Here is a 26,650-nt window from a genome sequence, read left to right as displayed (position 1 = left end):
TATGTTCCACTTCACAGCACAATGTTCTCTAGGTCACTCCATTATGTCTCGATCATGCCCTGTGCCTGAGTTGCCCTGTTTTGATTGAAGTGTTAAATCGGGACTTGGTCAGATCTGCGATAAAAATTGGAGTTCAACTGGTTGCCCATTATAAATAGGGCTAGTGTGTCTCACTCTCTTAATCACCTGCCACTATGAGTAAGATTTGGATGAATGACTATAAGTATTGAATTTGCTAATTAAACAATGCTATCTTCATATAGCCATCTGGTGAGAGTAGCAAAAGAATTCATTTATAATATTTATGTTGTCACTTAAACTGCTAACAGAATGGGTGCTGCGGACCACGTAAGAGTGGGACTTTAATGGATATCTGAGTGAAAGTACAAAAAGGATTTTTCTCCTGAAATGTTTAGCATTGTGGCTTTATTCTTTCCTTAGCTAAGGCCTTCGATTGCAGGGATCAGTAACCATACTGCTCCTAGTCTGAACTCTGCAAGGTGAATGCTGAACATATCCAGAAGGAATTTTTATCTAATATCAATAGTGGGTTTCTAAGTTAAAACACTTAATGGCAGTTGTGAAATTCAATCGTCAATACTCTAACTTTAGTTGCAATAATAGATATTATCAGTAAAACCATCGCTACATTATGCTGTCCTAGTACTCATTGACATTTTCCAGTTCAATAAAACATATCGGCATTGTTTGTTTAGTGGATTATAAAAAATGAAAAAGTAGATGAAGCCAGAGATGAGATCAGCCTTTCAAGTATGCACACTAATGTGATTTTCAGAGACCCAAGAGTGATACCTAACATGTGTGAGAATGCACATTATATCATGCACACACGAAAATATCCCTAGATTGATGTTACCAGATGTGGGCATTTGAGATCATTGCTACCATGCTCAGTGATCTAAAATCGCTTGGAATTGCTTAGACAGATTTAAAGTGATTATGCACTTAAATAATCAGTCCTCAAGCAACTGACATAAAATGTTCTGGATTTAATCAAATTGCCATTTTCCTAATCCTCTAAATTTAAATGTCGTAACAGCATGAAAAATTATTCCTTCATTTTAAAGTAAAACTGAATCTGCTACCCATTAGCTACTGCTTGTCACTGTCCACCGTGATTCTCACCACCACTTAAAAGAAAAAAATCAAAATGCTTCTCCCTAAAGAACTCCAACTGTATCTGTACAGAAGGGCATGCATTCAAAAATGTTATACATCTCAGGGTTCAGATGAAATTGTCAACCCCTCTTCTCAACCTGTTATTGTTAAAATCTGATAAGAAAAAGAATTTACACTTGGATATCTTCTTTCACATCCTAAAATGTTTCACAGCCCATTAATTATTTTTTAAGTGGAGTCACTGTTATAATGTAGTCCCAGTGCAGATTGCCAGATTGAGGCCTCAAGATCGGGCAGAAGGAAGGTAGGTTGCAGTGGGAGGTGGGTGATTGTAATCATGGAGGTTGGGGTCCCGGTGTAGCAGTGATTCAGAATATTTTTATTGGTCCCGGAGGACCAAAAATAAATTGACAATTGCCTTTGGCGGACTTCTGTGGTTCCATTGCATGCGAAACTGATAGAAATCTGCATGGCACAAGCTCCTACCAAAAATGTCATATGACCCTGATTTCCACATTAAAAAGGGTTTACCTTTTGAAATAGGCAGGTGTTGTGAACACCTGGCGGCAGTTCCCTTTCGAAATGGAGTTAACCATGTCACCAATATTAACAGATCGGTAAGGATGTTGACCTCATTTTGAGACTTAACCACCCCATTAATGCCGGGTGAAAGTGGTGAAAATCCATTCCAATGTATTCACTATCATCCTTATTCCATTAAGAAATAGTCTGCTTCCCCAGCAGTAACATCCTCATGCTGCAGAAAAGTATAGTGAGGAAGCTTGGTGTATAATTATTACAGTATAATGGTTTAACCCTGATACACGAGAGTTGCAAAGCCGACAGTAAAACAATTACAAAGACCAACATCAAGTACTGAAAGAAACCAAAGAAACACCACGTTTCATAGAGCATTTGATTATCTGTCACTGTATTTATACATAGAACTTTTGATCCATTCTTAGACAGATAATTGTCCAGCTCCTTTTTGAGACAGTTAATGAGACTATTTTTCTATCCTTCAAATTGCAAAATAGTGTTGGATTGGTCTAATTACAATCGTGCACCAGAAGAAAAATGTAACTCCATCTTTTATGGATGAGATTACTACTTAAAAACCTTCACAAATGGGAGTCTTTTGTTTCCAATCTACTTCTAACAACACTACTCCTTCAAATTGAAAGATTTCTATATCCATAAAATTGATCTATTTTCAAATTCTTCATATTTAAGTTGTCTGAAGCTTCGAAACTTATTTGCACACTCTGGCAGATCAGCTGCCTGCCTGGAAATTGTGGTATTTATGATGTGGAAGACTTCACTTCCTGTTACTCCCAACTAAAGGTGAAGCTGTAAACAGCATTTAATTCAAAGCAGGCATTTAAAAATACATGTCAAATCAAAAGCGTATATAACCAGGTGATGAATTAGCCATTAACAACTGTAATAGGATCAAACTAAATGGTCTATATTGAAGTAAATATCATACAGCTATACAGATCAGTACCATGTTAGCAGGAATTGAGTTTATTTTTGGAGTATTTATTACTTACTTATGATGTACATTAAAATTGAAAAAAATTGGACCCATGATGTGATCTGTGACATGCAAAATCCCATTTAATCTGGGAGTTCATTTTGTCATGCAATTCACATTGTTCCTGAAATTATATCGTGGGATACTAATGTATAATCCCCATGAGTGTCTGAAATGACAGTATTCACCCAATTATTTCTTGAATGGGTTCGTGTCTTTGCTAATATAGAGGGGAGAAGAATTTCAGATTTTAGTATCCCAGGTCATCATTTCAAAGCCATTGCTATTTTTTAAGTTTTGATCTTTGAATTGGACCAATGTGGCTTAGAACTGACCTCCAGATAATGAGACTAGCACTCTCATCAGTTGGAGACAACACAAGCTCTTACTGATGGTCCGTGAGCATTCAGTGTACCCACGATTAAAAGCAGCTTGGAGATGTCAGTGTGGATGTGCTCCCCAATAATTAAATCTTCTGGTTAAAATGGGATTAGTAGAGTCAGTGTATCTAGTAATAAACTGAGAGTCTATCTATGACATAGTTACTGGAATGATACAGTAATTGATTAAACCTTTGCTATTCTGTTGGAAATTAGATAAAGACAGTCCAACATTCCTGAATTTACACATTCTTGTATATCCCATGTGCACAGAATGAGTTACCTTTAACACAAAACTCTCCATTAAAAGGAAATGAAAGAATGACCAGAGTTAGTGTCAGCACTTGGGCATAGTGAACTCATCCTATATTTTGTCCACTGCTCCTGCTATGGTGAACATACAGGTAATCTATTGCAATTCACAGTCATATTGAAATACAACTAAAGCTCTTGGTCCTCCTTGGATACTGTTCTTGGATAATGCAAAAGTGTTCAAAAGGGTTCAGCGGAACTTTTTATAAAGGCTGTAAGAAAGAGCAGACTTCACTTCCCCACTGGATCATTCAGGTAATTCCAGTGCAGGACATCTATAGTGATCAGTAGTGCCATGCCAACTCTTGAGATTGAAAAATATTGTAGTTTATCTGGTAGCAAGTTACGTTACAAGAAAACTCAGACTGTAGCTTTGGTAATCCTACATTACAACAATGATTACAAAAGTAAAGCATTTTGGGATGTCCTGAGGTCATGCAAGGTACTGTATAAATGCAAGTCTTTTCTTCCTTTTGTTTTCTTTTAAACCTTCACAGCAGAGGCTTGCACCATTATTCCTTCAAATGGCTGTTAGCAGGATTCAAGTTTCTTTGGTCTAAATGTGACACCCCACCCCGCTTTAAAGGGGCTGTCAGATCAAAAAGCCCAATATGCTCTGATTGTACAAAAGCAAAATACTGCGGATGCCGGAAATCTGAAATAAAAACAGAACATTCTACGGGAAAAGGAGACGGTGGATCCTGTTGGATGGTTCCCCGAGCGGACCGTCAAAGTCATTTGGCGGAATGCCTCATCACCAGAACTTTCAAACAAGCACCAAGACGTAGCTTGGCTGGTGGTGAGAAGGGCCCTCCCTGTCAGATCCTTCATGCACACCCGAAGTCTCGCCCCCTCCGCACAATGCCCCCGCGGTGGCTGTGGTGGGGAAGAGACGGTTGCCCACCGCCTACTGGAATGTGTCTTTGCAAAGCAGGTGTGGAAAGAGATGCAGTGGTTTTTGTCGAGGTTCATCCCAAGCAGCTCTGTAACACAGGAGTCTGTGCTCTATGGGCTGTTCCCAGGGACGCACACCGAGACAAACATCAGCTGCTGCTGGAGGACTATCAATTCGGTGAAAGACGCCCTTTGGTCTGCCCGAAACTTGCTGGTCTTCCAGCGAAAAGAGTTGTCCACGACCGAATTTTGCAGACTGGCACATTCCAAGGCCCAGGACTACGTGCTGAGGGACGCACTAAAGCTTGGGGCAGCCGCAGCAAAGGCTCAATGGGGAAAGACCACAGTGTAAGGTCCCCCCACCAAGCTGAACTGAGGGGCTGGATCCATGGGAAACCCCTCGAACTGTATCGGAGAAATTTTGTGTGCTGTAAATGTAAAAATGTACATGGCATGACAATGAAATGGAAGGGTTGTGAGGCAACTCATGATTGTATAGAAGGTAACTGATCACCTTTGCACTGTTTGTATTTTTTGACTTGATGCTGTTTTAAACTGTTTGGGAATGTAATTTTTACAGATTTTTATGAATAAAGTATATTTTGGAAATTAAAAAAAAACAGAACATTCTGGAAATTTTCAGCAGGTCTGATGGCATCTGTGGAGAGGGAAAGTGAGTTAACGCTTCAGGTCTGTGACCTTTCATTAGAACTGGGAAAAGTTAGAAATAGATTTTGAGCAAGTGAAAGGGGGGAGGGTGGGAAGAAGAACAAAAAGGAAGCTCTGTGATAGGGTGGAGGGCATGAGAGATTAAATATCCAAAAGGTTTCATGGCACAAGGCCAAAAGGAATGGTTACGGGACAAGTAAAGAAACAAAATATATGTGTCTAAAGGAGGTGTGACTAGCAGGGTAGCTGCTGTCCGAATGTTTCTTTCTTATTTCCTTTACTTTGCATTCGGACAGCAGCTATCCTGCCAGTCACACCTTCTTTAGACACATATTTTGTTTCTTTACTTGTCCCATTACCATGCCCTTTGGCCTTGCACCATAAAACCTTTTGTCATCTAATCGCTTCTGCCCTCCATCCTATCACATACCTTCCCTTTTATTCTTCTTCCTACCCTCCCCCCTTTCACTTGCTCAAAATCTATTTCTTACTTTTCCCAGTTCTAATGAAAGATCACAGACCTGAAGCGTTAACTCTGTTACTCTCTGCACAGATGCTGCCAGACCTGCTGAGTATTTCCAGCATTTTCTGTTTTTATTATGCTCTGTTTGTACCTGGCTCTGGGGGAAATGTTGGTCTGCAATGGGTTAGCATCCAAAGAAACTTAAGGTTTTTTTTTAGGAAATAAAAGGTTGACCATTGCTCTATTTGTGAAAGCCTGTAGAGTGAAGTCTTTAGTACCTGCTTAAATCACTGGATATGATTGTCTTATTTACTAGCAATTACAATCCTTCAGTTTAGACACATAATCATTGCAAAGGAAAGGGAAAGAAGGCAGAGTAATGTACTTAAAGAAAAATTAACCTGGTTACCGCCTTGCTCTGTAGAAAATGAGAAACTGCTGATAGCAAAAATCAATCTCGTTAGGACAAAAAGTTAGTTCTTGGATGGGTTTGGATTTCAACTAAATGGGAAAACCGAAAAATACAGATACTAATCCTGTTAAATCAGATTATTTATCACACAGCTGAAATAATTTTTTAGTTAATTATATTATCTTTTTTGAAAAGCAAAGATGACTGCTGTGTGGAAAAGTAGGTTCCTATAAAGGTATGAGCACCACTTGTAAAATATCCAAGATATCATCATGAAGCACTTCACAACGTCTACATCCTGTTGACATTCTGTTTCAGTTTGTCTCGGCTCACTATATTTTACAGAAAGTTGTAGTTGTGTCTCGGAGGCTGCTGTCATTCACGTCTCTGTCACAGTTAGGTTGCACTTGGACAAGTCTGGGTCACGGCATTTCTAAGTGTCAGCCTTGGCTCAGTTGCACTCTCATCTGAGTCAGAAAGTTATGAGCTCAAATCCCATTTCAGGACTTGAGCACAATAATCAAGGCTAACATTCAAGTACAGCACTGAGAGAATGCTCTGCTGTCAGAGCTGGCGTCTTTCATATGAGATGTTAATCCGAGGCCTGCCCGCCCTCTCAGATGGGCATAAAAGATCCCGTGGCACTATTTTGAAGAAGAGCAGGGTAGTTTTCCCTGGTGTTCTGGCCAATACTTATCCCTCAATCAACATCACAAAAATAGATTAAAAGCAAAATACGGCAGATACTGGAAATCTGAAATAAAAACAGAAAGTGCTGGAAATACTCAGCAGGTCAGGTAGTATCTGTGGAGAGAGAAACAGTTAACGTTTCAGTCTGTGACCTTTCATCAGAAATCAGCTGACCTGCTGACTATTTCCAGCACTTTTTGTTTTATATCACAAAAATAGATTATCTAGTCATTATCACATTGCTGTTTGTGGGAGCTTGCTATGTTCAAATTGACTGCCGCATTTCCTACGTTACAACAGTGACTTCACTCTAAAAGTTCTTCATTGGCTGTAAAGCATGTTGGGAACCCCTGTGTTCATGCTATATAAATACAAGTCTTTTTTGTGGGTTGCTCAATAGAAAGGAACAGTAGAAAAGAACTGTCTCTTGTCACAATTATTATTTTGGATGTGATATTGTAGTCTGTGAATTGCAGCTTGATTTAATGCTGTGTGGTGGTAATCATCAAAAAGACTGAGGCTCTTTAAAACCAGTAACTCCCAGGCGTCAAGTCCTTCAGCGTCTCCAGACTGAATGAACTGACTTGCCTAGATCTCTCATGAAGCAGGGGGAAGGTTAGCAGAGGTTCCTGCTGCTGCCATTTTCTGAAAATTGCCCTGTGATGAGTTGAACTCCTCTTGGATCTTAGTGCACAGCAGGAGAGTATCACTGTCTCAGCCATTTGCTATATATGCAGAACCCTCCATGTGTTTGATGCTCTGCTCGCATTTCTCTATGTGGCAAAACTGCGACTACATCCGACCCCACTGACATTTCTGCATCTGCATGCTTTGACTTCCTTGTGCTCTGTCTCACCTGGGCCAGTTCTTCATCCACACAATCTGTACCCCCTCAAGCAGGTCTCTGGAATGCTGAGTGCAAGGGAGAGGGTGAATGTAAGGATGGGCCAGTGTTGCCAGACTGTAAGGCCACACTCTTCAGTAATCATTTCCACTGTATCTGTTAACTATGTAAGTTCCATCAGTGACAATAAGACAATATGCTCTTAAGCAAAGTTTATTTATTCAAAGAATTAATACCTCAAATAAACTTAAGTACTTACAATCAGGCAAATTTATTTGGGGAAATTTACATCTTTTGAGTTACAGTATTTGACCTCAATCTTACTGTGACAAATCCAAATTACTGTTGCAATAGCATATACCATAATTTTTTATGTCTCTTATCAAAATGCCTTTATATGGCTTGTTCAGCATGGCAGCATGACCTAATCATGCCTGGTTCACATGCATCTGTACATACTGACTGACTGTGTACATTATAAAATATTCAACCTTCAATTGTTCTGCTATCCACCCTATTACAAATGAAAGTAAGGAAATTCTTTTATATTTACTCCGGACCCTCTTTTAATTAAGCTTAGTATTTTCAAGATCCAGAGAAAAAGCAATTCCATTATTAGGCTGCATATTGTGTATTCTGTCTATATTCTTCTGCTGTCTCATTAGGAAACGAGAGTCAGCATTCTGCATTTTAACACTTTTCAACTGTGTCTCCCAACATTTTCGGGCTTGCAGCCTCCACAGCAAAATAAACAGTGCTGTTTACTGTGCTCTGCTGAAGCAACATTCTAACTTAGTGAATCTCTTAGAAAACTGGTAGCTGGTGAAGAGATTGAAGAATAAATAGAAACATTAAATAAGGAAAGGTAGACATTTTCACAAACCCAATAAGGGCACAGAAACTCCCAAATCTCCATCCCTATAGTTGAAGCCAATTATTTCCATTACTTCCTTGCCATGTGCTGTTATATCCCAGATGTGGGAACATCCTCCTGACATTCCCTCACATTGTGTGTTGTCTTCTACTGCAGGAGGAATGCACAGTGCTAATCAACTGCTGGAGTCTCCAAGGAGTAGGAATTCATCTTGGGCGGTAACACAGACCGGGCAGCTGATCTTACTCTCTGTCCAGTTGTCTTTTCCATTGATTTTAATGGTAAAGGAGATTGGGCAGGCTGTTGTAGGCTGCCCATTTACTATCACCAGTTTTGCACTATTGACTGAGATGTATTTCTACCCCCAGGTGCTGCAGTCACAATCAGTCAGGATTTGTAGAATGGAATAAAAACAAAAAGTGCTGGAAATACTCAGCAGGTCTGGCAGCATCTGTGGAGAGAGAAGCAGAGTTAACGTTTCAGGTCAGTGACCTTTCATCAGAACTAGCAAAGGTTAGAAATGTAATAGGTTTTAAGCAAATAAGGTGGGGGTGGGGAAAAAGAAAACAAAAGGGAAGGTTTTGATAGGATAGAGGGTGAGAGAGATTAACTGACAAGGAGGTCATGGGGCAAAGGCAAAGAGTGTGTAATGGTGTGGTGAAAGACAAAGCATTAGTGCAGAGAAGGTGTTAAATGATAGAATGATGAACAGCCCTGGCCCAAAGCACAAACATGAAAAAAAACAGTGGGCAGGCCCATGGTAAAAAAATTGAATGATGAAACAAACTAAGAGAAAATAAAAATTAAAAAATTGCCTGTCATGCTCTGAAATTATTGAACTCAATGTTCAGTCCGGCAGGCTGTAGTGTGCCTAATCGGTAAATGAGGTGCTGTTCCTGGAGCTTGCGTTGATGTTCACTGGAACACTGCAGCAAGCCCGGGACAGAGATGTGGGCATGAGAGCAGGGGATTTTGTTGAAATAGCAAGCGACAGGAAGCTCGGGGTGATGTTTTCGGACTGAGCGGAGGTGTTCCGCAAAGCCATCGCCCAATCTGCATTTGGTCTCCCCAGTGTAGAGGAGACCGCATTGTGAGCAGCGAATACAGCATACTAAATTGAAAAAAGTACAATCGCCGCTTCACCTGAAAGGAGTGTTTGGGGCCTTGGATAGTGAGAAGAGAGGAGGTAAAAGGGCAGGTATTACACCTCCTGCAATTGCATGGGAAGGTGCTGTGGGAAAGGGATGAGGTGTCAGGGTTAATGGAGGAGTGGACCAGGGTGTCGCGGAGGGAATGATCCCTTCTGAATGCAGACAGGGTAGGGGAGGGGAAGATGCGTTTGGTAGTGGCATCATGCTGGAGGTGGCAGAAATGTAGAATGGATGCTCGTAAAGGTAGGTGTAAAGGCAGAAGCTCCTAGGATGAGACATTAATGTGCGAGCATGCATTACAGGATGTGAGGCACTTGACATAAATGTTGCCAAGTGACTGTTTCTGGTATCAGGAGCCCTAAAAGGTGATACCCTAAAGGGCAACATATTCTAGGGAATATCCATGCCTTCTCTGTGATTCAGTTACCTGCCTTGTTTTTCATCTGTAAACATTGTCACCTTTGTTGACGTGGTGAGGTCATTAAACATTTTCTAACACTGCAAATGGGTCCTTGGGATGATGGAGGTGCCACTCACAGCCACCTCCACCTCCACCCATATGACCCATGCTGCTGAATGTAATGGTTTTTTTACCCAGTACACTTATTCTAATTTGTGCCAGTGGCATTTTCACCTAAGCTTTAGAGGAGTTAGAAGCTCATCTTTTTCCTTCTTTAGCACTGTTCCAATTTTTCTTCTAAGCGTCTGCTCAGTCCTTTAACTGCATGCAGCTCTTTAAATATCAATGTTGCACCCTTGCTCCGCCCTCTTCAATTTTATGGGGCTCCTCTTGTGTACCTGGTCCCCTGCTGATAGATTTTTCTGCTGTTAATATTTAAATTGGTGGACCTGGCATTCTTGGTGGGATCAGCTTCTCTCATTTCATAAGTTCCACTCTGCCTTATACACTGGCAGAACAAGGCCCCTGGAATTTCCACGCCTCAATCTATAGCTCTGGAATGCTGAAATATTGAGAATTTGATCATACTATTTCAAAATAGTATTCTGATCAGGTAACTAAATGCTATAGGTTCAAACTTGACTGAGGACAATTGGGTCTGACTGAGGGCACCCTCAACAGATGCTCTCACTTGTGACAAGATGCCAGACCAAGGTTTTGGCTCAAACTCTAGCCAAAACTATGATCAAGTACTAAGAATAGGTGCCAATGTTGTCCAGCACCTGAAGATATCTGGTTAACTGAGGAATTGGACTTTTAGATCAATCTACTTATCACCAGTTCCTGGTACATTACAGAGGATTGTTGTCCTTTTATATTTGCTTGGCAACACAGAGGTACAAGTCCTCGATAAGTCAAACAGTTGTCCTCCTTTGCCAACTGAAGAAATTTGTAATACATTGATAGCTACTATAGAATGCTGTCTAAGACAGCAATGTGAAACTGTAAGCTTGTACATGCCACCAGTAACATTGCTGTTGATTTTATTCCCACAGCGAATTTTATTTAAAAAATATAAAACATAGTTATCGACAGTAGTAAAAGAATGTCAGTTGTACATTGTCGCTTTGGAGCCTGGTGAGCTGGCTCTAACATCCTGAAGAGTTAGCTTGGACTTCCACTCAGCCACTTCAGACCCCACTGGAACCCACAATTGTTGGGAAACATTTGAAGGAGAAAACAGTGACAAAGCATTTATTTTAAATACATCATCCAAAAATCAAGCTTGCACTAGTTGGTTGTAAGCTGCAAGCTGGTTGAAGAACTTTGTGGTCTTGTCCTGCCTGTCCTTAATTATAGCTCTGCCATTAATACTTAAAAGATGCACAGAAGACATGTGGCGACAGTCTGTTCAATAGAAACTCTGACCTTAAAATAAACACAGCAATGTTCCTGTTACTCAGTGTGTGAGGCAGCATGAGCAAAATCCCATTAATTTCAAATAGGGAAGAAAATTTGGGAAACACATTTCAAAAGAACAAAGAACAGTACAGCACAGGAACAGGCCATTCGGCCCTCCAAGCCTGCGCCGATCTTGATGCCTGCCTAAACTAACACCTTCTGCACTTCCGGGGCCCATATCCCTCTATTCCCTTCCTATTCATATATTTGTCAAGATGTCTCTTAAACGTCGCTATCGTATCTGTTTCCACCACCTCCCCTGGCAGCAAGTTCCAGGCACTCACCACCCTCTGTGTAAAAAATTTGCCTCGCACATCCCCTCTAAACTTTGCCCCTCGCACCTTAAACCTATGTCCCCTAGTAACTGACTCTTTCACCCTGGGAAAAAGCTTCTGACTATCCACTCGGTCCATGCCGCATATAACTTTGTAAACCTCTATCATGTCGCCCCTCCACCTCCGTCGTTCCAGTGAAAACAATCCGAGTTTATCCAACCTCTCCTCATAGCTAATGCCCTCCAGACCAGGCAACATCCTGGTAAACCTCCTCTGTACCCTCTCCAAAGCCTCCACGTCCTTCTGGTAGTGTGGCGACCAGAATTGCACGCAATATTCTAAGTGTGGCCTAACTAAGGTTCTGTACAGCTGCAACATGACTTGCCAATTTTTATACTCTATGCCCGGACCGATGAAGGCAAGCATGCCGTATGCCTTCTTGACTACCTTATCCACCTGCGTTGCCACTTTCAGTGACCTGTGGACCTGTACGCCCAGATCACTGCCTGTCAATACTCCTAAGGGTTCTGCCATTTACTGTATACCTCCCACCTGCATTAGACCTTCCAAAATGCATTACCTCACATTTGTCCGGATTAAACTCCATCTGCCATGTCTCCGCCCAAGTCTCCAACCGATCTATATCCTGCTGTATCCTCTGACAATCCTCATCATTGTCCGCAACTCCACCAACCTTTGTGTCGTCCGCAAACTTACTAATCAGACCAGCTACATTTTCCTCCAAATCATTTATATATACTACAAACAGCAAAGGTCCCAGCACTGATCCCTGCGGAACACCACGAGTCACATTCTCCATTCAGAAAAACACCCATCCACTGATACCCTCTGTCTTCTATGACCGAGCCAGTTCTGTATCCATCTTGCCAGCTCACCTCTGATCCCGTGTGACTTCACCTTTTGTACCAGTCTGACATGCGGGACCTTGTCAAAGGCTTTACTGAAGTCCATATAGATAACATCCACTGCCCTTCCTTCATCAATCATCTTCGTCACTTCCTCAAAAAACTCAATCAAATTAGTAAGACACGACCTCCCCTTCTCAAAACCATGCTGTCTCTCGCTAATAAGTTCGTTTGTTTCCAAATGGGAGTAAATCCTGTCCCGAATAATCCTCTATAATAGTTTCCCTACCACGGACGTAAGGCTCACCGGCCTATAATTTCCTAGATTATCCTTGCCACCCTTCTTAAACAAAGGCACAACATTGGCTATTCACCATCTCTGGGACCTCACCTGTAGCCAATGAGGATGCAAAGATTTCTGTCAAGGCCCCAGCAATTTCTTCCCTTGCCTCCCTCAGTATTCTAGGGTAGATCCCATCAGGCCCTGGGGACTTATCTACCTTAATGCTTTGCAAGACACCCAACACTTCCTCCTTTTTGATAATGAGATGACTGAGACTATCTGCACTCCCTTCCCTAGTCTCATCATCCACCAAGTCCTTCTCTTTGGTGAATACTGATGCAAAGTATTCATTTAGCACCTTGCCCATTTCCTCTGGCTTCGCACATAGATTCCCATCTCTGTCCTTGAGTGGGCCAACCCTTTCCCTGGTTACCCTCTTGCTCTTTATAGATGTATAAAAAGCCTTGGGATTTTCCTTAATCCTGTTTGCCAATGACTTTTCATGACCCCTTTTCGCCCTCCTAACTCCTTGCTTAAGTTCCTTCCTACTGTCTTTATATTCCTCAAGTGCTTCATCTGTTCCAGCCTTCCGGCCCTTACAAATGCTTCCTTTTTCTCTTTTTGACTAGGCTCACAATATCCCGTGTTATCCAAGCTTCCCGAAACTTGCCAAACTTGTCTTTCTTCTTCACAGGAACATGCTGGTCCTGGATTCTAATCAGCTGACGTTTGAAAGACTCCCACATGTCAGATGTTGATTTACCCTCAAACAGCCGCCCCCAATCTAAATTCTTCAGTTCCTGCCTAATATTGTTATAATTAGCCTTCCCCCAATTTCACACCTTCACCTTGGGACTACTCTTATCCTTATCCACAAGTACCTTAAGACTTATGGAATTATGGTCACTGCTCCCGAAATGCTCCCCCAGTGAAACTTCGACCACCTGGCCGGGCTCATTCCCCAATACCAGGTCCAGAATGGCCCCATCCCTAGTTGGACTATCTACATACTGTTTCAAGAAGCCCTCCTGGATGCTCCTCACAAATTCTGCCACATCCAAGCCCCTAGCACTAAGTGAGTCCCAGTCAACATAGGGGATGTTAAAATCACCCAGCACCACAACCCTGTTACCTTTACATCTTTCCAAAATCTGTCTACATATCTGCTCCTCTACCTCCCGCTGGCTGTTGGGAGGCCTGTAGTAAACCCCCAACATCGTGACTGCACCCTTCCTATTCCTGAGCTCCACCCATATTGCCTCGCTGCATGATCCCTCTGAGGTGTCTTCCTGCAGTACAGCTGTGATATTCTCCTTAACCAGTAATACAACTCCCCCACCCCTTTTACATCCCCCTCTATCCCACCTGAAGCTTCTAAAGCCTGGAACATTTAGCTGCCAATCCTGCCCTTCCCTCAACCAAGTCTCTGTAATAGCAACAACATCATATTTCCAAGTACTAATCCAAGCTCTAAGTTCATCTGCCTTACCTGTTATACTTCTCGCATTGAAACAAATGCACTTCAGACCACCAGTCCCGCTGTGCTAAGCAACATCTCCCTGCCTGCTCTTCCTCTTAGTCCTGCTGGCCTTATTTACTATGTCCTCCTCATTTATTTCACTAGCTGTCCTGCTGCTCTGGTTCCCACCCCCCTGCCACACTAGTTTAAACCCTCCCGAGTGACGCTAGCAAACCTTGCAGCCAGGATATTTGTGCCCTTCCAGTTTAGATGCAACCCGTCCTTCTTGTACAGGTCCCATCTGTCCCTGAAGAGAGCCCAATGGTCCAGATATCTGAAACCCTCCCTTCTACACCAGCTGCTCAGCCACGTGTTTAGCTGCACTATCTTCCTAGATTTCAAAACACTTCATGATTGTTTTTCTAAGAGCCTCCACTATTTGGAATATTGCAGTGGAATCAATGAAAGAGTGCAGCATGCTGGAGGATTGATATGTAATGGAATACAGATTTGAGTTCCTGACACTACTGGACTCTTGACTGTAGCTGTGTTTTGTGGAGGAATGAGGAATTGAGAGCAGGAACACCCTTGGGGAGTGGGGGAAATTTTCAGGAGGCTAATCCCTGTGGTAGTGTATTCTGCCAACAGTGCTGAATAGTTATATTGAATATTTTGGGGCAACTATGATGCGTGATCTCTCAGGTGCATGCAAGGAACTGGATGCTAGAATCTAAAAAACTGAGGGTTCTAATGATAATTTAAAGTTGATATTGTGATCTATAAAAACCTTAAGGGTTAAAGCTTTGTCTTTAATAGTCTCAGTGCAATGCTTCATAAACTGGGTTTGCATAATTTTAATGGTCAAAAAATAGTAGACCCAAGTTTCTGATGTATGATCTTGGCATGAAACTCTGCATTTGGCATGCCAAAAATAAAAATGTGCTTCTTCATGTTTCTCCTAATATTGTGATAGCCACAAGCTATTCTTTACAAATGAAACATAAAAAATGCTCTTGATACTCCAAAAGTGCTTTTATATTCCAATTGCAGCATTGGCATTAAGCTATAGTAGAAATGTGGAGTGAAACTCAACCTAACTCCAAAACAAAAGAGTATGAGGTTTGCTTCTCCAGGTTCACTCCAGAGTCAAATTGGGCCTTGACTCTGAACTCGCATTTTAATGCAAAGCAAAACTACTTCATTCTGGCATTAGTTATGGTACAAGTGTAACCTTAAAAGTACAACAGGCACTTATAGCTGTAATGTGCGCAGTAAAGGAAGAAAATGTAGGGCAGCCTTCCAACACAGAAGTGCCGCTGCACAGCCCCCGTGATATTATGCACGGGGGCCCATTTAAATGGAGGGGGTGGAGCGTCTGCCCCCGATAATGTCGAGGGGGAAGCTGCCACGTCCCAGCAATGGTGTCCAGCGCCACCGCGCAGGTGCCAGTGCCATTTTTAAAGGGCGTCAAGCCCTTCAATTAATATTTAAAGGTGACGGTGAGCTTAAAAACATAAATAAATGTTCAATGTAATGTTGAATCCACTATCCCACCCCACCCCCTCCCCCCCACCGAGTCCTAAACACATGACTTGACCTATCCCCCCAAAAATACACTTTTTGAAATTCTGAACTTTCCCCCCCGAAGTTCAGTATCTTTGACCCTTAATGCCTTCCCACCATCCCCACAACCAATAAGAATAGTTTTCCCTGCTTCCCCCTCCCCCCACCGCCCTGATAAATTTTATTCCTCTCCCCTCCCCACCAGTGTCTCGCCTCGCAACTCCAGCTGAGTTCTGAAAGGTGTGCAAGTTGCAGGCGGTTGGCCGTAAAATCGGCATGGGACAGCTGCCGGCGGCAGGTAAGTTCATTTGCATGTTAATTTCAATATTTTAATGAAGGTGGTGGGGGGGCCACACTAAGGCCTGTCCGCCGTTGCTAATATCCGGTGGGGCCTTCTCGGCGTCGTGGGTAGTGGCAGGCCGCTCCAGCTAGCATTTTACGGGCTTCTCCGCCACAACCCACGGTGTTGAGGGGCTGCTAAAATTTAGCCCGTAATGTTTAAAATAAAACAAAACATGAAGAGCTTGATTTATTGGTCCGGATTTTGCAGTAATAACGAATGGTGAGGCTATCAGTGTTCATTGTTATCAGGGAGTAAATCAGACAGCAACTTCTGGCGACTGCATTTGTGCAGCAAAATGCGGAAATCTGGAAGTTGCTGTCCGAGTTGCCCTGCCTCTTCATGAGCTCCACTTTAACATCACCTTGAGAGACTCGACATTCGACATAGGCGTGACTTTGTTGTGCTTACCCACTAGATACCCACTAAACATGTCGTAAAAGATTAGTCCATTCAAGTGTAGGTGAATTTCTAACAGTGTGATAAGTCTTAAACTATTGCCAAACAACCTCCCTGACGTTGAAAATTAACTTTTACGCGTGTGGAGTCGCATGGTATTGGATTTTAATTATTGTTGGAGATTTAAAAGAATTTTTTAAACTTTTCTTTCAGTCTTTTTATCTCTCAATTTCATCTTCCTCTCTTTTTTTCTCTATCATTTTTAATGATTTTACATTGAATTAAATATTCTACTTTACACTTACTGGTTTAGATTCTGTTGGGGAGAAAGGCCACTACCAGATAGGCCCATGTAGTGCTCTTCATTAATATTAATGCTGTCTGGCTTTTTTTTAAGCATGGTTATTATGTCCCAGTGTCTCTGATACTGTGACATTGCCCCAAATTGTAAATTTTCTGCTTCCACTTTTCCTCTTCATGTCTGGGACTTTCCTTCCAACAGTTTATTGAAGCACGTACGGGGCAGGGTGGGGGAATATAACATTTGACTAGAAAATTCTGGGATATTAGATCCCTCCGCATAGCGCTATACATGGAAATGACACAGAAAGTATGTTCTATGGAATAAGGCCTTTCAAACGGCTTGTGTTTAGTTTATGCTCCTCTATTAAAAGAGCTAACTACAAGATATTTGGCATTAACCGTTTATCTTAGCCAAAGTAATGGAGCTGGAGTAAATACTCTTATGAGAATTGCAGCAGCAGTTTCCAATTTTAATCTTTATTGTCCCCAATTTTTAAAAAGTAGAAGCATTTACTTGCTGCAACATTATGACACCCTTCATGCTAGCACCCTTCCACCATAGACTTGCATGACATTGGCATGATTTGAACTTACAGACCTGAAGTTGTTGACAGAATTGTTTTAGTGCAGCCTGAAAGCATACACTCCTGAGCAGAAATGGAGAAAATATTTTCACAGGTTAGGATATGTAGAAAACCTTGGGGTGAAATTGGTTATGGGAAGTAGTGCAAAAAGGACAATAGCAAATCAACTACCTTTTTTTTTTATTTGTTCATGGTCTTGGACATCTCTGGCAAGACCAGCATTTATTGCCCAGCCCTAACTGCCCTTGAGAAGGTGATGGTGAGTTGCCTTCTTGAACTGCTGCAGTCGAGTAACGATTAGGAAAGAGTGATATATTTCCAAGGTAGGATGCTGTTTGACTTGGGGAGGAATTTACAGGTGGTGGTGTTCCCATGCACCTGCTGCCGTTTGTTCTTCTAGGCAGTACAGGCTGTGCATTTGCAAGGTGCTGTCGAAGGAGCCTTGGTGAGTTGCTGCAGTGCATCTTGTAGATGGTACATTTCGACATTCTACCCAATATTCTTTTCATTGTAAAAGAGATGGTGTGGCGTGCAAAACAAGCTGCTGATTCACTATCGACTGTTCTAAGCTGCTGCCCAAAATGAACATTATCCCCATTTTCTGCATCAACATGGAATCTTTGGGAAGTCATTATTTAGCAGGTTGCCCAGTTCCAGTATATACATTTTCAGCTCTATATTCCACCTTGTTTAGGATACTGTCGGCTTCATGTCAGGGGGAGTGGATGATACATTCACTTAAGTCAGACCCCTCCCACAGATTTGTAAATTAAAAATGGCAAATCTGTCAAGCATTTATGTAAGCTCTCCAAATTGTTCAATTTCTTGTGCATTGCTTGATGGCTATATAATAAAACATTTTGTTACTTTCTAATTGCAGTATTATTTTACAATGAAATTATAGCAAATGGAGTCCCTCCTTTTAAAGGGGAACCAATAAATGATTTGTGTTAAATAATAAGGGACTATATTCCTAGAGATGCACAAGACCTGCATAATACAAAACTGCCTCCACTAGTATTGCATAGCACCATGTTCAAGTGCTGCTGTGCTATTTTTCTAGACTTGATCCATTTTCCCCCTTGACATTGTAGCATAGATAGGTAAAAGCAGGCTTCTACCTATATTAAAGCACTGAAGGTGCTAATGCCAGGCATGCGATTTTCAGCTTCTCCCACCATATGAGCTTGTGTGGGTGGACTGGTATATGTTATTTTATTAGATACAGCACTGAAACAGGCCCTTCGGCCCACCGAGTCTGTGCCGACCAACAACCACCCATTTTATACTAACCCTACAGTAATCCCATATTCCCTACCACCTACCTATACTAGGGGCAATTTACAACGGCCAATTTACCTATCACCTGCAAGCCTTTGGCTGTGGGAGGAAACCGGAGCACCCGGCGAAAACCCATGCGGTCACAGGGAGAACTTGCAAGCTCCGCACAGGCAGTACCCGGAATCAAACCTGGGTCCCTCGAGCTGTGAGGTGCTAACCACTGTGCCGCCCCATTAATTAAATTCAAATTCCACCTTCTGCTGTGGTGGGATTCGAACCCATGTCCCCAGAGAAATACGCTGGGTCTCTGGGTTACTAGTCCAGTGATAATACCACTACGCCACCGCCTACCCCATGTTTGGAAGATCTAATCCTGCTTTTGTTTCTCTTCTTATAATGGCTCAGAATATAATGTGCATGAATTAAATTCATGGAAAACTGAGCTCCTCTGTTGTTTTCTTCTTAGAAGAATATTTAAATGAAGAACTACAACAGGACTGTTCTGAGATATTAAAGATTATGATTACACCTTTTCGCTCCTTTAGGTTAAGAATAAAAATTATTTTGAGCTTCTATCTGAAATTTTGCAGTTGTAACCTATTTCAGCTCCTTATTTCTTGTCAGAGGAAAGTCATTTATTATGGTAGCAAATTTGTTAATCAGCCTTTTATATCATATTTCAGCAGCTTAAATTCCAGCATCACTTCTACAGGAGATTATTTCATGTCAAAAGAGCCTAAAGTATTAAAAATATATAAAAGCAGTCTAGTTTGTTGGGTTTTTCCTCAGTCTTAACCTTTATAGATCTGCTGATCCTCTTCTGGTTTGTGTGTGGCCACTACAGCAGGCTGAATTACTACAGAGATCCCACATCATAAATTTATAACAAAACCTTCATGCCAAATATTACAAAAGTGGTGAAGTTACAAAGGAATTGTTTAAAACCAAATGATTTCATCTATTTTTCATGAAGAGCCACATTTGTGATCCCTACTATCAAGAGACTTAAATGTTATTTTTAAAACCTAAAAACATAAGAAGTGGAGCCAAAAATGCCTTTGTATACACAACTCTTCTGAGTAACTAGCCGTATCTCAAGGCTCAGGATTGGGAACGATGACAATGAATGACCAGCTAAAGCTGTACCTTTAATGGAAGACATCATTAAACTGAAGAAGTAAATTGGATCAGCAAGTTAGACAATCTGTTTTCGTTAGGGTTCCTTATTCTTGCTTAACGAGTATCTTACCATTGGAGTTGAACTAAAGTTTCAGATTTGACAGAATTCCTTAAAGAAAATAAAGCAATCTAAAGCAAGGTCGGAAAATCTTGTACACCCTAAAATGGAATCAGTAGACGGACTGAATGCTAGGAAATGCTTATTAAACCATGAAGACATATATAAACAAAACATTTTCTACCAGGGCTAGAAAACAAGCCAACAAACCGCAGACTCACAGATGGCTTGTTAAGGGTTCTATAAAGACGTGGTAACTTACCTGGACCTATGTGTGACCCTTTATTTTGCAAAGGCCTGAGAAGCTAGGGATTAAACAGGTGACCTGGCATGTTTAAATGCTGGTGCTTCATTGATTGCAATCAAGGAAAACAACAATTCATGTGAGGTGATTGACACTAGAAGGGCTGAGCTCTTAACACACATATCACTCAGATTGGTGAATAATTGAGGATATATAAGATAGTCTCTGTGCTAGTTGGTTTTTATGTGTGAAGTCCAGGACAGATCATCGCTGACAGATCATCGCTCCCAGTTCAGAGTTGTCGATTTCACATAGAACTAAGAGTCCGAGCAGATAACAACAACAACTTATATTTATATAGCGCCGTTAACATAATAAAATGCCCCAATGTAATTAAAATCAGGGATGCTCAAGAGGTCAGAATTAGAGGAGCACAGATATCTCAGAGGGTTGTGGGGCTGGAGCAGATTACAGAGATAGGGATGGGTGAGGCTATGGAGGGATTCGAAAACAAGGATGAGAATTTTAAAATCAAGTCGTTGCTTGACCGGGAGCCATTGTAGGTCAGCGAGCAAAGGGGTGATAAGTGAATGGGACTTGGTGCGTGTTAAGATACGGGTAGCAGAGTTTTGGATGTCCTTGAGTTTGCAGCGGGTAGAATGTGGGAGATCAGCTAGGAGTGTGTTGGAATAGTCAGATCTAGAGATAACGAAAAGGAGAATCTAACCATTTCCCCTTGACATTCAACAACATTACCATCGCTGAATCCCCCATCATCATATCTTGAGGGTTACTATTGACCAGAAACTGAACTGGACCAGCCATATGAATACTTTGCTACAAGAGCAGGTCAGAGGCTGGGAATTCTGCGGCGAGTAACCCACCACCTGATTCCCCAAATTCTGCCCACCATCTACAAGGCAGGAGTCAGGAATGTGATGGAATACTTTCCACTTGCCTGGATGAGTGCAGCTCCAACAACATTCAAGAAGCTCAACACCATCCAGGACAAAACGGTCCACTTGATAGGCACCCCATCCACCACCTTAAACATTCACTGCCTCCACCACCGGCGCACAGTGGCAGCAGTGTGTACCATCTACAAAATGCACTGCAGCAACTCACCAATGCTCCTTCGACAGCACCTTGCAAACCTGTGACCTTTACCACCTAGAAGGACAAAGGCAGCAGATGCATGGGAACAACCGGCAAGTTCCCCTTCAAACCACACACCATCCTGACTTGGAACTATATAGCCATTCCTTTACTGTCACTGGGTCAAAATCCTGGAACTCCCTTGCTAACAGCATTGCAGGTGTTCCTACACCACATGGACTGCAGCGGTTGAAGAAGGCGGCTCACCACCACCTTCTCAAAGGCAATTAGGAACGGGCAACAAATGCTGGTCTTGCCAGCAATGCTCATATCCCGTGAAAGAATAAAAAGAAAAGCATCAAGTAAGTGTCCTTACAAATAAATTAATTAATTAATTTGACCATGAAACTGTATTTGCCAATTTTGCTGATACAAAGATAATGCTATGAAAATAGAATTATTGTAGCTTGTAGTCAGGGCAATTCCATAGGAGATAACAATTGTTTAATGCTTCAGATGTCAATTACAAAAGGTTCAATAAAATAAAACAAGCTTCACTTTCTTTCATCGCACTCATTTTCCTCTTTCCCTGTTTCTTATTCCTTTGGCCAGAGCACTCTGTACCATTTATTGAGGATGGCTAGTTGACCATAACACAGCATTCTAGCTAAGGATTACAAATGAGATTTGACTGCAAGGAGTAAATTTCAGCAGCCCTCCAAGTTAAAAATTGAAGAAGTTATGAGGAAGAGGAGAGGTTAGGACCTTTAAACTTGAAGTGCAATAAAATGAAATAAGTTACAAGAAATAGCCACTGGAATGGGCAGTATATATAAATGGCTCAGAGACAATTTACTGCATTTTTTGAGAGAGAAGGAACTGAACAACATGATGATGGTGGGTAGGCAGTATTAAACTGTGATAAAGGGACAGAGTTGTTGGTCCTAAGGAGCTTTTTCTTTTCCTAAAACCTGATTCTGTAAACTATGTCAGTGATTAAAGTTGACCCACTATGACATTGTTTTTATTTTCATGGTAAAGCTGATGCTGTAGATCTTACATAAAAACAGGCATCATCAGTTATATGATTTACCTGTAATTCTTAGTCAGAAAAATGTCATGGTAACTCAGGGGTTCTAAATACGTGAGCAGAAAATAAAAAACAGTAATTAAATGGTTGCAGGAGTGCGTAATGAAAGGAATGTCTTTACCACTGACATTCATTCTCGCTTGTAATGTATCGGTATGATGCATATGTGCTTTTGTCAAAGCCTGACTACCTGCATCAAAGTAGAAACAATTCTAGTCACATGGAAGGTGCCTAAGTTTTTGGTGTGCTTTCAGGAGTGTGACAGGGTTTGGTCCTTGCTGCTGATCTTAAATAATCCAGCCTTTTTATCTCTTTAACAAAATAGTACATGAGTAGTGTAGTGAATCCTGCTGGGGGTTGGCATCCTTCCAACTATGAAAGATGATGGAAATGCAGAAAACAATCCATTTAGGTGGGGTAATAAAAACAAAATACTGCAGATGCTGGAAATCTGAAATAAAAACAAAAATGCTGGAAATACTCAGCAGGTCTGGCAGCATCTGTGGAGAGAGAAGCAGAGTTAACGTTTCAGGTCAGTGACCTTTCATCTGAACTGGCAAAGGTTAGAAATGTAATAGGTTTTTTGACCTGAAACACTAACTGTGCTTCCCTCTCCACAGATGCTGCCAGACCTGCTGAGTATTTCCAACATTTTCTGTTTTCACTTAGTTGGGTGCACCTTTGCTGATGGCTGTGAAGGCCAATCCTTGAGAGTCAGGTTCTGCCACAAGTGCTGCATGTGAAGCTGCCAAGTGATGCTGTGAATTGTTTTTGGCATTGGTGCCTTTTGCCAAGCTGCTGTAGTAACTAGTCCACAGGATATATCTCCATTTCCCTCTTTCTCCGGCTAGTGACTCCCAGGTGCGATAGTCAACATTTAGAGTCTTCATGTTAAGCTTGCAAGCATCCTTGAAGTGGGGCTTTGGATGCCCCACCGGGTTGTCTGACCCAGGCTACCTCACCATACAGAAGGTCCTTGGGTATGCGACCATCTTCCATCCTGTGGACGTGTCTGATCCACCGAAACCGCCTCTGTTTGATTAGTGCCAACACACTTTGGAGCTCTGCCTTTGAAAGGATTGCTGCATTTGTGATCTTGTCCTGCCAGGATATACCCATAATGTACTCCAGACAGCAAAGATGGGAATTATTGAGCTTCTTTTCCTGGTAATTGTAAATTGCCCATGTTTCACAGCCATACAGCAAGGTGCTGAGAACACAGGCCTTATACACCATCAGCTTGATCCTAAGGGTCAGCTTGGTTTTATCCCATGCGCATTTTGCAAGTTGGCCAAAGGTAGTAGCTGCTTTCCCTATCTGTGTATTGAGCTCTGCATCAAAGGACAGATTGTCTGTCACTGTGGACCCCAGGTAGCAGACTTTACTAACCATTTCCAGTAGGGTGTTATTTAGTTTGATCAGGGGTGGAGATAGAGCATCTTGTCCCATGACCACGGTTTTCTTGATGCTTATAATCAAAGAGAACAAGTTACAGGCATGGGAGCGACAGTCCATGAATCTTTGTAGCTGAGTTTCTGTGTGTGCACTTCTGAAGGAGAATGAGTCACCTTTACTACGTAAAACCGACAATTGATTATTTAAAAAGGTACAGCTATGTGGGCCTCTTTCTGTAAACTTAAAAACTCACAGGCATTTGCTGATTATTTTACAGACTTTCAATGCGATATGCTGAAGCTGTGTCAGATGGTTAAGAAGGCGATGCTGCAGTCCATGCTGTGATGGTCCCAAAGGGCAGCCAGATACGGGCAATAAGTGCCAGCCTTGCTAGTGACACCGACATCCCAAGGATACATTTTAAAAAAAGTTTGCGGCACATCCTGATCACCTATCCAGTATCAATACTCATTCAAATGCAGCCAGCTGCACAGAAAAAAGCAAAGTCAATGCTGCACTTTAAAGTGGTTGATGTTCCCAAGTAGTGGAATTCACATAAAGAGAAGAGTTCATGACACACTTTCTTCCTCCTCAGAAATGGAAGACAATTTGTAAACTTCGAAGTGGAGATCAGGGAGGTGGTGGATGATGGAAAAAATGGAGAAACTGAAAGAAAAGGACAAGAAAAGGAGAGTAAGGAAGATAGAAAAAAAGAGACTTGTAATTATTTAGCACTTTTCACAACCTCAGGATGGTCCAAAGTACTTTACAGCCAATGGATATTGGATAGGGCACCAGAGATAACTCCCCTACTCTTCTTCAATATAGTACCATCTTTTATATCCACCTCCACCTGAGAGGGCAGATGGGCCCTCAGCTTCTCACCTCATCTGAAAGACAATCCCTCAGTCCTGCACTGGAGTGTCAGCTAGATTTTTGTGCTCAAGTTTTGGAGTAGCATTTGAACCCACAACCTTCTGACTCAGAGGTGAGAGTGCTGCCAACTGAGCCACGGCTGACAGTAAGCAATTAGCAAGATGGAGAAACAAAAGCACATAAATGTAGAAAGATAGATAAGCAGGGGATGAAAGATGTATACAAAGTAAGAAAAACAGAGGATAATAGCTACAACAAAGCATCAGTCAGCAAAAACATAACAGGTCCTTATTGGTAAAATAATCCTGCATGAGTCATAAGGAATGCAGAAATAGATTATTACCCTGTTACATTTTATAAAAACTCCATTGTATTCCATTTTGTCATTGGGCAGAAAACAGGACTGAATAAGAGGAGGTATGTTGGATGATTATATAAGCCTCTAAAATACTGGATGATTTTATTGGACCAACTCTCAGTACATTGGTATGCTATTGCTTTGGTATTTTAGCAAATAATATTTTAGCATTTAAAGTAAATAAGAAATGAATAATATCTCATAAATGTGTTAAATGTTCATTCATTAATATTGCCAACATTCTTGGAATGAACTCATAAGTTAACAGCTTTCTAGTGTATTAGTTCTCTAATAACATACACAGGTAATGGGTTTGGTTTCGATGTTGCTGGACACAGTTTGCCCCCAATTGGTGTGCTTTGTTAGATTTTAGAAACATTTAAAGAGTAGGTCCAGTAAAGCATTTTACTTTGAAACAGAAAAACACTGATCTTTTCTACTACAGATTGAAGGATAAACACAGTGACAGTGGTTGTAGAGAAATCTGTGATCTCATCTACCACTCCCAGTTGGTTGTCTTGGATGAAGAAACATAGGAGGAGGCCTTATGGGAGCAATAAAGAGGATGCTTTAGGAAGAAGAATGAAAAACAAAAGAGAATGTTCATTTCTCCGCCACTGTCATCCTTCACCTTGATAAGCATCAAACCAATTTGGTGTGACAAGATGTGACAGTAATAGCCCATCGAAGTCACAAGCACTCGGTAGTATGGGCAAACTTCCTGGTCCAAATTCTTAATGCCTTATACTCAGGTTACCTCACCCTCTAATCCTTCAGGTTCCTCTTAATGCAAGGAGTACAACGGCTCCACTTTCAATGGGAACATGCAAGGAAATAGTCACATGATTTACTGTTGCTCAGGATGCACCTTTGGTTTTGTCTGAAAGCAAAAAAGGATAAAGTATCCAAAATTAAGCATTTTAAATACCACAGTGTTTGCCATTTCTGCCCAGTCCCTGCAATATCAGAACCATTTTCCATGCTCACACTGTTACCTTATACTTTGAAAATACATTTTTATTGCCATTAAATATTTATGAAGAACTTTAGCCCTGAAAGCAATATCTGTATTACAGAGTAGCAAATCTCTGCAATCATTGAATCAGACAAAATGTGAATGAAGGAAGCTACCATAACGAGAGCTTCTACCATACACTGCTGTAATCTGTAAAATTAGTAAAGTTGCATTTTTCTGTTAATTTTTTAAGAATTTAGCAAGTGTTGTTAACTCATTAAGTACTTTAGTAGTTTTTTTTAAATGCAAATAAAAACTCAAAGGTTATATTTTCCAGCTTATTTTGGGAATGCTGCAATTTAAGAACTGCTTGATGTCTTTGTGCTATTTGAAATCTTGCTACAGCTACTACAACTGCCCAAAACCACATTCTGTTTTTGGCCCCTGGACGCTTAGACATAAAACCACAGTGAATTGTTCTTTTCCACTGCTAAACCTGGACAATTGGGAAACAATTCCTGAGGTGAAATAGCTGCAGCTCAGGCCTTGCAGTCAGGCGATCGAAACTTTGGAAGCTTTGAGATGACCAACATTCCCTAAAATAATATTTTCTTTGGCAATTTACTCTTTATGTCAGCTAGTTTGAATAAGCTACGTGATTTAAGCAATGCTATCGACTGGGTCCAATTTACAAAATTCCATGAGGTACAAAGAAGTGTTGTCTCTAATGGCAGCATTGTATTGTCTCCTTAAAGATGAACCATGAAACACTCCAAATCCATGAAGATCATTGTGTTCCAAAGCTGTACAGCTGGCAGGC

General features: G+C 41.4%; 1 long non-coding RNA gene across 18 annotated transcripts in view; it reads left to right on the top strand.

Moving 5' to 3' along the window:
- LOC137347170 (uncharacterized) overlaps window positions 1–26,164 on the top strand; it is an 86,956-nt gene extending 60,792 nt beyond the window's left edge. For 17 of the 18 annotated variants that reach the window (XR_010968895.1, XR_010968886.1, XR_010968887.1 and 14 more), the window contains 2 exons: window positions 8,584–8,698; window positions 23,919–26,164. This is a non-coding gene — a long non-coding RNA (uncharacterized lncRNA). The remainder of the gene's footprint in view (window positions 1–8,583; window positions 8,699–23,918) is intronic. The other variant, XR_010968890.1, reaches the window with a different exon arrangement.
- The last annotated feature ends 486 nt before the right edge of the window (window positions 26,165–26,650 follow it).

Source organism: Heterodontus francisci, chromosome 31, assembly GCF_036365525.1.
Source record: "Heterodontus francisci isolate sHetFra1 chromosome 31, sHetFra1.hap1, whole genome shotgun sequence".
In the NCBI taxonomy this organism is placed as follows: Eukaryota; Metazoa; Chordata; class Chondrichthyes; order Heterodontiformes; family Heterodontidae; genus Heterodontus; species Heterodontus francisci.
The sequence above is the reverse complement of the archived record's forward strand: the minus strand, read 5'-3'. Positions and strand labels throughout refer to the sequence as shown.